Source organism: Hemicordylus capensis, chromosome 6 (genome assembly GCF_027244095.1).
Source record: "Hemicordylus capensis ecotype Gifberg chromosome 6, rHemCap1.1.pri, whole genome shotgun sequence".
Taxonomy (NCBI): Eukaryota; Metazoa; Chordata; class Lepidosauria; order Squamata; family Cordylidae; genus Hemicordylus; species Hemicordylus capensis.
In genome coordinates, this window is record NC_069662.1 from 151330308 (window position 1) to 151342441 (window position 12134).

At 43.4% G+C, this 12134-nt stretch overlaps 1 long non-coding RNA gene across 1 annotated transcript in view; it reads left to right on the plus strand.

Moving 5' to 3' along the window:
• Nucleotides 1-12134, plus strand: part of LOC128329528 (uncharacterized) — a 119583-nt gene that overhangs the window by 14362 nt on the left and 93087 nt on the right. The window contains exon 3 of the long non-coding RNA XR_008309691.1: nt 1767-1893. This is a non-coding gene — a long non-coding RNA (uncharacterized LOC128329528). The remainder of the gene's footprint in view (nt 1-1766; nt 1894-12134) is intronic.

A 12134-nucleotide genomic window follows, 5' to 3' on the forward strand; every position in this document is an offset into this window, starting at 1 on the left:
ATTTAGATTGCTTTGTCTTCCCTTTTCTTGTTAGTGCAGAGTACATACAGACCTGCCCATTTAACAGAACGAGGCACCAGTATAAATTTGTAGTGCCTGGTAGAACAAAGACTGTGATTGGCTGGCAGTTCTAGCACGTCTGCCCCAGTTGTGGCCTTGTATTACCACAACAGCCCTTGCTTTTTTCTCAGTGAGTGCCTTTGCCTGTATGGCAGCCTTCAGAATTCTACTGAGGACAAGTTATCTCAAGCGATTTGTGTAACAGCCTTACCTCATGTTACTGTTTTTCTTTTACGCACTCTTTCACAAAGCTCTGCCTTTCATCTCGGGACATCCTGCCTAAAAGGATGCTTTCATTTTCTGAACATTCAATAGATAATGCATGACATTTTCAATTTCAATTCTCTATCCCTAAGGACTGGAAGCTTATTTTTATGTGAAACCTGAGATATTCAGGAAGCAGAATTCTCCACCATATTGCACAAGCAGGATACTGAATTACATACCTGCCAACATGTCCCTATTTTGCCATTCAGGTAAATGGGGAAAGAGGGACATGGCGGTGGTAGATATGGAAATATGAAATACAACATTACAAATGAGCCATTTTGGAAGGGCGGTATATAAATCAAATAAATAAATAAATAAAATGGAAAATATCAACCTGGGTTGCTTTCCTGTGCTAAAGTAACAAAAATACTGAAGAAGGACTATAGGGCTGTGCTACCTGACTAAATTATTAAGAAAATTTAAATATGCACACATTCCTCCATAAATTATTCCTCATTGACTAGGCAAGGTGCTATGCAGAGCACGAAGGCCCAATCTCTTCCCACTATACATCCTACTTAGCATTCTCTGGTTTCTCAAATTTTATCAGGCAAGGTCAAGCCAACATGTTTGCAAGCTTATTTCTGTAGCTGCAAGGGCTTGAACCTTGCTGGTTTTTTTAACATGAAAACTGATGTTCTCAGTATACTGAAAGGTCTGTGACAGTCTCAAATTCTGAATTAATATGGAGCAATCATGGATGTGTGAACTGCCCACAGAGCCCTAAATATCAGGCAGCAGGGATATAGGAAGATGCTGAAAGGCATCCTCTCATACTGCACAGGAGGAGGCAATGGTAAACCCCTCCAGTATTCTACCAAAGACAACCACAGGGCTCTGTGGTCGCCAGAAGTCGAAACCGACTCGTCGGCATACTTTACCATTACCTTCATAATGCTGGCTATCTATCTATCTATCTATCTATCTATCTTATATACCGCCCTTCCTAAAGTGTCTCAGGGCAGTTTACACACACACACACACACACACACACACACACACACACACACACACACACACAAATTAAAAAACAATTAGAAGCTGATTAAAATTACAACTCAACTAGATATCATTAAAAGCCAGGGTAAAAAGTGTCTTTATAGGCCTTCTCTGTCGCTACATAGAACACTGATCATGATCTTCCAGCTCAGAACACTGACTTGCAACTTTGTGTGCTGATTTTAAAGCACCCTTGACAGGCTTCTGAAGGCCTCTTCAGTTATTTATATATAAATTTGTACTGAGTCACTAATGGCAGTTCAAATGAGAATCTGCAGTGACCCAGCTGGAGGAGAGACGTACTGTCTGCTGAGGTGTCTAGAGAGTACGAGAGTGAGCACTTAGAGCATTGTGCTTGTGACACAGCATCATTTCTGGGAAATCTGAATTATGTCCTGTGCTGCATTTCACAGTGCACTTTTAATATATTTTCACAGAGGAAAACAGAATGGGATACAAGCAGTGAATGTTACAAATTACAGTGAATGTGCGAGCATCATGTCCCACTTCCTCGGATGGCAAGCAACTCCAAAGCAGAGGTTATTCTAGGTGTTCGGAGATCTAGTAAGTGTTCACTCAAAGCAACTATGATTTCCATTTATAAAGCTTTATTTTACTTCCAAGGCATGCAGGTAACTTACTCTTGGAGGTTAGTAGTTTGCAAGAGTTTGCAGTTCAAAATAACCATCTAAGTCCAGGAAATTGATTCTTAAAGGATGTGCATGTAGAAAAGGCGGTTTTTATTATAGATGAGAAAATCTGTGGCTTTATCCAGCTAATGTCTGAGGTTTTCCCAAGAGCTCCTTGGACAGTTTCCATGGCAAACTAAACAAGGGCAGAGCTGCCTGCTTTGGACTGGCTGAGAGCTTACACAATAAAGTGCTCCTGGATAGTTCTATAGCATATAGACTAAGAAACTCTAGACAACTAAATAGACTTGTGGTAGGACTAACACAATAACATAACGTTCCTACTTCCATGCATGCTTTCTACACCCATGATGTTCTCATGGCAACACAAAAGGGAGGAGAGCTGGTCATGTGGGAGCGAGCTTGAATTGCCCATTTTGCTAAGCAGAGTGTGCCTTGGTTTGCATTTGGATGGGTGACTACATGTGAAAACGCAAGCTATTCTCCTTAGGGGAAGAGCATCTGCAGGGTTGCCTGCAAAATATTCCAGTTCACTCCAGGGCATCTCCAGGTCGGGCTAAGAGAGACTCCTGGAGACTCCTCGGAGAGCTGTAGCCACTGCCAGTCTGTGTAGACAAAACTGAGCTCGGTGGACCAATGGTCTGACTCAGTACAAGGCTGCTTCCTAGGTTCCTAAGATTTCCCTTGCAGATGGGGGGTCAGTGGAAGTCTTTCTTAGGATTACTGCACAGACTCTGAGCCAGCTCAAGGCCCAGGGAGAGCACTCTGTGGGCCAAACTGTAGCAGAATTCCCCAGCCCTGGGTTCTAAGTGCAAGAATTGACACCAGCAAATTGAGAGAAAACAGATTTAATTGCCAGGCAATATTGATCTCAGTGGAATCTCTCCCAACCTGAGATAAAGATTACATCGTGATTCCAGCTTTATATCCATCTCAATTACATTCAGTAAATACAATCTTCATTGGTTAGCATCAATTATCCGTCATATTACAATTATTACAATTAGACTACATTCCTCTAGTACAATGGAGCATTTCTACTCTACATGTTGATAAGCAAACTATCTCACTGCTTTCTTTGGACAGATGCTGTGTCCTTGAAAGTGTCAGTTTACACGCTTGGCTAGCTGGAGATATCAGAGAGAGAGCCTCTTGCTGGCAGCCTAGCCAGACCAGTGGAATTTATGACTTATAGCAAGTAACAATTTGCAATTAACAACAGGCAACTTATAGACCCTATTAACCATTTCTTGACCAGCACAAACCTGAGTTCTGCCTCAAATCCATGGATGAAATCACGATGCCTGGTTCTGTCTAAGACTAGGAGTTCAGACTCCACAAGCATGGAACCAAAACAGTAGCTCCACCACCTCGTATACACAAGGGTGCTCACTCCCTTTTCAGTTCTAGAGACTGTTAAGGGAGCAGTGCTGGAGAGCTCATAGCTCAAAGCCCCTTTAAACTCCAGCTAACTTTTATCTGCACTCAGCAGGCCTGATTTGCTCTTAAGATGCTTGTTTGAGCCCATCCATTGTAGTTTGCAGAAGCCCCTTCTGTCTTGCCTAGGAGGTGCTGCCATAGAAAGCTCTCCCTGCTCCTGCAGACTCTCACTGCTATCAGAATCTGCCTTCCTAGAATTTGATATCTGTTGCCTGATATCAGCTAACCAATGCCAGTTGGCTCTGTTCCAGCCAAGCCCTATTCAGATCTTGCTCCCTACAGGTTCTCAGTCTGGCTGATACAGGACTTTGTCATTTGTCGCGCATTTTCAAGTTTTCAGGAAGCCGGTGAGAAACATCAGAGAATGCAACTGTACTAGTAAATCTCAAGGCCAGCTTTCCATAAATGATCAAATTTATTTATTTCGTTCATTAGTTAGTTAGTACATTTGTATACTGCCCTATACAAAAATGTCCCAGGGCAGTTCACAATATAAACCATTAAAACATTAACATGATTAAAACAACTTAAAATACAATAAATCCAAAAATTGAAGCTTTAAAACTATAAAGCCTGAATAAACAGGTATGTTTTCAGGTCCTTCTTAAAAACATTCAGAGAAGGGAAAACACTAATTTCATTAGGAGGCACATTCCAGAGTTCCGGGACGACTTTAGAAAAGGCCTAGTTTTCACCTTCATTTCCATCACTTAACAATGAAAGGTATAAGGTGACACGATTGGCCACACCCACCAAGCAGCTGTCTGCACTCCTGCTTGTCTGCTTTTCCACCCATCATGTTGTCAGTATAGTAGAAATTATATAAAATGTCTCAAATTCTTTTCAATAGGCTACATACATTAGCCCCTTTCCCTTCACACAGGGATTGGTCACTTTATTTCCCATTATTTCCCTATCAAAACAACAGATTTATTTCCTTTGGGGAACATGCTCAATCAAATACATCTTATGCTATTTAAAGATAGTCTTTTGTGCAGTTGACCAAGCCATTTAATCTGCTGCTTATATTGTTTACTTCCAAAAGCAGCCTTCAAGAATGGGGTCATTTAAAAACCAAATATGCCAGTAGCTATCTTCTCTCCAGCACAGACAATGCAAAACGTTGCATGCATTCAAATGCAAAGTCAGCATGAGGCCGACGACAATGCAGAAGTGTGTGGCTCAGCAGATTTCTCAAATCAAGATTAACACTGTCCTCCTAAACTGATATAGCATTCCTTATTCAATAGTGATCTTTCCTTCAAAAAAATTGGCAGCAGTTTTTTGTTAAACGTTCTCACACGTAACAGAAACAGTCCTCTGGTTTAGAGCTCATGGGAAAATGCACTTTTATTTCATTTTTGTAATACTTAAATTTGCTTTAACGCAACTGATTAATTGGCTAAAGGCCAGATAGTAAATTGCATTAAGAAATCCACAACTGGTAAACAATCCTAATTCCATTGGAATGTTGACGGCATGGCTCATACTGCAGGAAGGCCTGTACTTTCCACTTCTTTTTTGTCAGACTTCTGAGCAGGAACGAACCCTTATACTTTAGTTCAAGCTACCACCTAATGGCGCAGTGGGGAAATGACTTGACTAGCAAGCCAGAGGTGCCTGGTTCAAATCCCTGCTGGTATGTTTCCCAGACTATGGGAAACATTTATATTGGGCAGCAGCAATATAAGAAAATGCTAAAAGGCATCCGCTCATACTGCATGGGAGATGGCAATGGTAAACCCCTCCTGTATTCTACCGAAGAAAACCAGATGTCTCTGTGGTCGCCAGGAGTTGACACTGACTCGACAGCACAACTTTACTTTCACTTTCTTTTTTCCTATACATATCAGAGGAATGTTATTTCTAAGTCACACTGATAATTAATACCATAATTAGTATTTGATACTACATAGTCAGGATCTACTGGGTTTTGAAATGGTAGCTTTTACCTCCATGGGCTGGTACCCTTGAGACTGCCCAGAGGAGGAGCAGTGTTACTCTTCTAGGCCCTAGAATGGCTCCATCCCATACTGCCCTAATGATCATCCTGGACCAGTTTTCCTTGTAAGGGATTCCCAGATGTTAACTACAACTCCCAGCACTTTGGAGGGGAATTATGGGAGTTGTAACATCTGGGAATCCCTATTACAAGGAGCATGACTCTGGACCATAAATACTTCCAGGTCAGGCCTGTGTCCTTGCCTGAGCAACAGTTAATTTGGCCTTGTGTTCAAGTGCCTTCTCTGGGTTGGCTCCAGCCTGTGTCTCCTGCTGTGTCTCCAGTTGCCTTAGCTGAACTCTCCCCATGGATGCACGGGTGCAGCCACCATTGCGCAAATAGGTTCAAAGAACCTGGGCCGCCGTGTTTCAGGGGCCACACCTCATGCCTCAGCCATGCCCCTGCATCTGACATCAGATGCAGGGGTGTTATTTCGCTCACAATCTACGAAGACACGAGTTCAAATACCCTTTCAACCAGTTATGTATCTCTCAGCCTGACCTACCTCACAGGGTTGTTGTGAGGATAAAAATAACCATGTACACCACTCTGAGCTCTTTGGAGGAAGAGTGGGATATACATATTAATACACACACACACACACACACACACACACACGTATGTCCTCTAGATACCTGAGTATATCCTCGGCTACATCTGACCTCAGCTCTTCTGGATAGCACTTGTTGCTCTGATAGGGCTGCATATCTTCCTGCTAGAGGAGGCAGAAGAAGTAGAAGCACTGGTAAAAGAATCTGCCCCAGTGCTCCATCAGGCTCTGGATCCTCGTTTTCTTGGTTCCTATTATCTTGGCTGCCTATTGCCCAGCACTAAACATGTATGCTCTTTGCCTAAACTGTATGATTTGGTATTATTATTTATAGAAAAGAGATGCAGCCCTGGCTTGGCCAAGACGCCTCAAGCTAAGTCCAGAGTATGAGAGAATTCAAACTACAATATACATGCACCCCCCTGCTTTGGGATGGCTTTGCATCTGAGAGGAAACAGGCAGCAATACAGCACAGGAGTGGGACTGGTAGCATGCCCATCGCCAAAGCTATGGGCCTTCTTCCAGCTCCTCTCCAGCAATGCCACAGGCCCTTGCTGCCTATGCCACTTATGAGAGCCATGATGTAGGGAGAGCTGTTCTTGTGGTGGCAAGCATGAATTGTCCACTTTGCTAATCAGGATCCACCCTGGTTTGCATGTGCGAGCAGTGTAAGATATTCCCCCAGGAGATGGGGCCACTCTGGGAAGAGCATCTGCATGTATGCATACAGGAGGTTCCAAGTTCCCACCCTGGCATCTCTAAGATAGGGCTGGGAGAAGCTCCTGTCTGCAACCTTGGAGAAGCCACTGCCAGTCTGGGTAGACCAGGAGTGCTCAACTTTGGCCCTCCTGCTGATGTTGGCCTACAACTCCCATAATCCCTGGCTAGTGGCCACTGTGGCTGGGGAGTATGGGAGCTGTAGTCCAAAAACAGCTGGGAGGCCTAAGTTGAGCAGGCCTGGTGTAGACAGTGGTGAGCTAGATGGACCAATGGTCTGACTTGGTATAAGACAGCTTCCTTTGTTCCTAAGACACCCATGGAGTTGAGGCTTAAGCATCATTCTGGTTGTGTTTAAGCTGAATAACATTTATAATAATCTTATTATAATAAGCCTGACCTTGTATCTGACCCAGGGTTCTGTTCTGGGTCGTGCTACAGTGTGACAGAGTAGAACGGAATGCTGGGAGCTGCTTTGTGTCTGTGGATCTATAAATAAATGTAGCCACATTTATGTGTGTGTTGCTAGTTATTTATTTATTATTTTTACAGTGCTTAAAATAAACTAAACACTTAGCAGAGAATGAAAAAGACAGGTCCCTGCCTGCAAGCTCACAAACTAAGAATAGATAAGATACAAGATGAAGGGGGGAGGGAAAAGATGGCAGAAAGAGAGGTCAGAATATGCAAGGTGATGCAAAATTGATAGATTATAAGCATTTTATTAAAATGGACAAGCATTGTTATAAGTAGTTTTGGGGGAATTTGTTGCTGTTGTCTTCAAACTTTTTTGATAAGGCTCACTGAGCTAAATTGTAGAAGAGAAGAAGCAAAGAAAAGAAAAGTCATGAGAAGTTTAGAAGAGTATATAAAAGATGCATGACAGATAATGGGGAGAGAATTCCAGGCGTGGGGAGAAGTGAAAGAGCAGAGAAATAGCACTGAAGTGACCAAACTCTGCTGCACAAATAAATAATTGATCCATACTGTTGATAATGCAGTGCATGTGAATATTCTGATGGCACAGGTTACTGCAATGACCATACCCTATACACAGTTGTTTCACTAGCTGAGTAGCCTGTTCAATCATTACACTCAGGGGCGGCCAAGTTATTGTACCCCCCGAGGTAAGGCACAAAATGCTGCCTTGCTCCATGCCTCTGCCGGGAGCCAGCCTCCTTTGAAAACCATCCCCTGTGAGCTTTGAAAATGCATAGGGGGTGGTAGGAGGGAAGGCTCCTCTCCTCGTACTTTTTACAAGCTTTGCAAAGAGCATGAGCTCCTTGCAAAAACTGCAAGGGTAAAATCAGTCCCCAAGAACTGCTCCGCTGGCACCAGCAGGGGAGGGGCCTGTTGGTGCCGCAGTAGCCTGTTGCCAGAGGCAACTGCCTCCCCTTGCCTCATGAAAGAGCCACCCCTGATGACACTAACCAGCAACAGCGCTAACCAGTGAGGTCACTAACCAGCAGAGGTGTTGCTAGGTATTTAAAAGGTCCAGGACCTGGGCCCACAAGTAGGAAATTGGTATATAAAGAATTGCTACACATGCATGGTTAAGCACCCAGCATTTCTAATCATGGGGATGATCTACGTATGTATATTCTACCTGAATGGGCATGTAGCTCACCTTTGCAGCATGGTGATTTGTAATCAAACCAGTCGGCTGTCATTTTAGCTGTTTGTCTGAATTCACCCTCGTGCTGATGATCTGGCTAAATCTACTCAAAGAAGTCTCTTTGAAATTAGGAGGACAAGTTAGGCAAGCCACCTGTCAGCCAGAGAGCCTGCCAAATTCTCACCATGTACTTAGGCTACTCTTGTGTGCTGAGCTTAAGACGTTGCACTGCGATCAGCTGCTCCCTTGTTTGTTCTTTTCAGATTCCTCTCCCACTCATGACCACATGGTGGCAGCAGGAAAGCTGAGCTTTTCGTTTTGACGGTGATGAAGCACATGAAATCAATTAAAGTTTGTCATAAGAAACACTCCCTGTGTACTGTGCACAATTGTGTTTCTGTCTTTTTAAAGGAGTTAGAGTGAATTTGTTTATAGAATTTTAACCCGAGCCTTCAAACAAGGTGACTTCCCAAGGTGACTAACAATATCAGAAAATAGACAATGACAATAAATAACACATATAGGCCATGCCTTCAAGATGAGCCTAAATGCAGTGAAATAGTTAATCTTGAATAGTTTTAATTGTAAACCGCCCTGAGCCATTTTGGAAGGGCGGTATATAAATCAAATAAGTAAGTAAGTAAATAGTGAGGCCTGTGTGCTTCCCTGTAACAAGTCATGAGAATCCAGGATTTCTGGGCAATCCCAGTTACATTGCTGAAGTTAACCAGCCTTTAACTGGGATTATTAACCAAGATTTGCTCCTGGCTAGAGATCCTGGTTAAATGGCGGTTGACTTCAATGCTTTTAACCAGGATTGCTGAGAAATTCCAGATTCTCATGAGCTGCTCCACAGGAGTGTGTGGGCCTTGCCAATCATGGATAACTATTTAACTGTGACCAGGTGCATCGTGAGAATGCATCCATAAACAATTTAAGTAAAACCAAATTCAGAGCATCAGCTAGGAGTCAATGAAATAGAGTATGTTCCAATGCCTGGGCAACTCAGTCAGCAGGTGATGCCACCATGCTCAGCAGTCAAAATAAGAGTCTTGCTTCAGAAGGCAGGGTTTGGCTTTCACCAAACAAAATGTTTGTGATTGTGTCCAAAAAGTTACATTTTTAATTCATTTGTCTAGAGAAAAGAGAACATTATTCCAGAAACCTTGTGAGTCATCCAGATGTGAACCTGAGCTGGGCAGCTCTTGGGGTGGTCTTGGCAGGACGACTGCTCCTGTGTAGTCACTGTAGTTTTCAACTTTTTCCATTTGTAGACTATCTGTCTGACAGTGGAGGGATGGAGCCCCAAATGCTTAGAAGTGGCCTTGTAACTGTCCAGACAGATGAGCATCAACCACTCTTTTGCGTAGGTCCTCTGGAATTTCTTTTGATCACGGCATGTTGAGTTCTCACTGACTGTCACGGTGCAGACCTAACTTAGGACCTTTTGGACATTTCTATAGGCCAGGATACCCAGACTCAGTCATGCAGCTTTCCTCTGCAGGGTGGTTTACCCAATTAGTTAGGCACCTGATTGTGATTAGCCCATTCATTGTGCTAAGGACATAGGGGTTCACTTACTGTCTCACAGGCGTATCCTGAATTAGACTCATTGTTCCCACTTTGTACATTATTGAATCTCTAGAAACACAGCATTGCTTAATCCATGCCCTTTTATTGCACTTGGAAAAACTAGTTTAATTATGCAAGGGTATCATGTTGTAGAATCCAAGGGAAGGAGTTGTGGTGTGCCAAGGACAAGGCAGTGGAGTGGAATCAGGAATATTAGTAGTTTAATGAAATAGATATTATGTACAGAGAGGCAAGTGCAGACCGGTTTTCTGTGCTTTGGCTGTTTGTTCACCCCGCCTCTCCTCCAGCACTGGAATACAAGTAACTAAAGCCCTATTCAAAAGCTGGCCTCGATCAAGGAATGGATTAACCAAAAACACCACAATGGTAAGACTTTGCAGTGTGATTTTCAATATACTACTTGGGATTCAAAAGCTTTTCCTCAGCATGTAGAAAGGCAGACAAGATGGTTCCCTGTCTCCAAAGGGCTCACAATCTAAAAAGAAACGTAAGGTAGATACCAGCAACAGCCAGTGGAGAGATGCTATGCTGGAGTTGGATAAGTATTGAGTAAAAGATTTCCCATACTCCAAGTATTTGTAAGGTTTCTCTCTAGTGTGGACTCTGATGCCTTACAAGGTTTGAGCTTTCAGCAAAACATTTTCTACACTCAAGACATTTATGTATTTTCTCTCCTGTGCAGATTCTTCTGGGTGCTGGGCAAAACATTTCCCACACTCTAGGCATTCAGAAGGCTTCGCTTCTGTGTAGATTCTTTGGTGATTCACAGTGATGGTCCTATGAGCAAAACATTTCCCACACTCCAAACACTTATAGAGTTTCTCTCCTATATGAACTCTGTGGTGGCTCACAGGATGCGAGTGGTGAGCAAAACAATTCCCATACTCCAAATATTTAAAGGGTTTCTATCCCGTGTGGATTCTTTGGTAGATCACAAAGTCCGATTGCTGGGCAAAACATTTCCCACAATCAGAGTACTTCTTATATGGCTTCTCTGCTGTGTGGACCTTCTAGTGTAGGTCAAGATGCAATTTCCAGCCAAACACTTCCCCACACTCCAAGCACGGAAGGTTTCTCTCCAATGTAGGTTATCTCTGGTGTCTGACAAGCTTTGTTTTCTCAGCAAAACATTTTCCACACTCCAAGCAGAAGCTCTTCAATCTACCTGCTGGAGGAAGAAGACAAAACACCACATACAGTGCTGAGAAAAAGTTTGTGAACACCCCAGAATGGTCTGTATGTTAGTACAATTCTTATTCAAAACATGTTTAGTTCCTAAGTTAAACCCTGATAAGAGACAAAGGCAACCCCGATGAATAAATAACTCAGGCAAAAAGGATATATTTTGAATATTCACCCAACAGAAAGAGTCAGCAACAAACATCCTTGTGTGAAAAAGTATATAAAACCTTCGTTCAGTAACTGATGTCACCTCCTTGAACAGCAATAACTGCAAGTAAATGTTTCATGTAACTGGTGATCAGTCTCTCATATTGGCTTGGAGGAATCTTGGCCCATTCATCCATACAAAACTGTTTCCACTCTGTGACATTTGAGGGCTTCCTTGCATGAACAGCTCACTTCAGATTTTGCCACAACATTTCAATAGAGTTTAGGTCTGGACTTTGACTTGGCCACTCCAAACATGAAAACTCTTCTTCCTCAGAAATTCCATGGTAGACTTACTGGAATGTTTAGGGTCATTGTCTTGCTGCATGACCCACTTTGGGCTCAGTTTCAGCACAAGGACAGATGGCCTGACATTGTCCTCTGGAATTTTCTGATATGCAACTGAATTCATGGTTCCATTAATGATGATGTGAGGGCTTGGCCATAGCTGGCCCTCAGTCTAACCATCCACTGCCACCAAAATAAGATCTTTAGCTTGTGTGGCTGGTTCCACTCTCCATCACTGAACCTTCTTCCCCCGCCCCCCCCAAAACAGTATCAGAACTCAGTGGTAAATAGAATGGGCAGGAAGGCATGAGGTGGGTCTAAAAAATAACAGACAGAGGAGCTCTTCTCACGATCGGCGAGAAAAGCGCTTACCACCTTGCAGATGATCACAGCCAGGGCTCTCCTGCTGTCCACCTGTGCCTTGCCCGGCCGCTCTGGGGGTTGGGTGAAGGGAAGCGACATAGTGCGGCACCTCACTTGTGGAGCCCCAGTAAAGCACCGTGTGAGGGTTTCTGGGATTCCCCCCTCCCTGAGTGTGCCCACCATGGCTGCAAGCAGCGG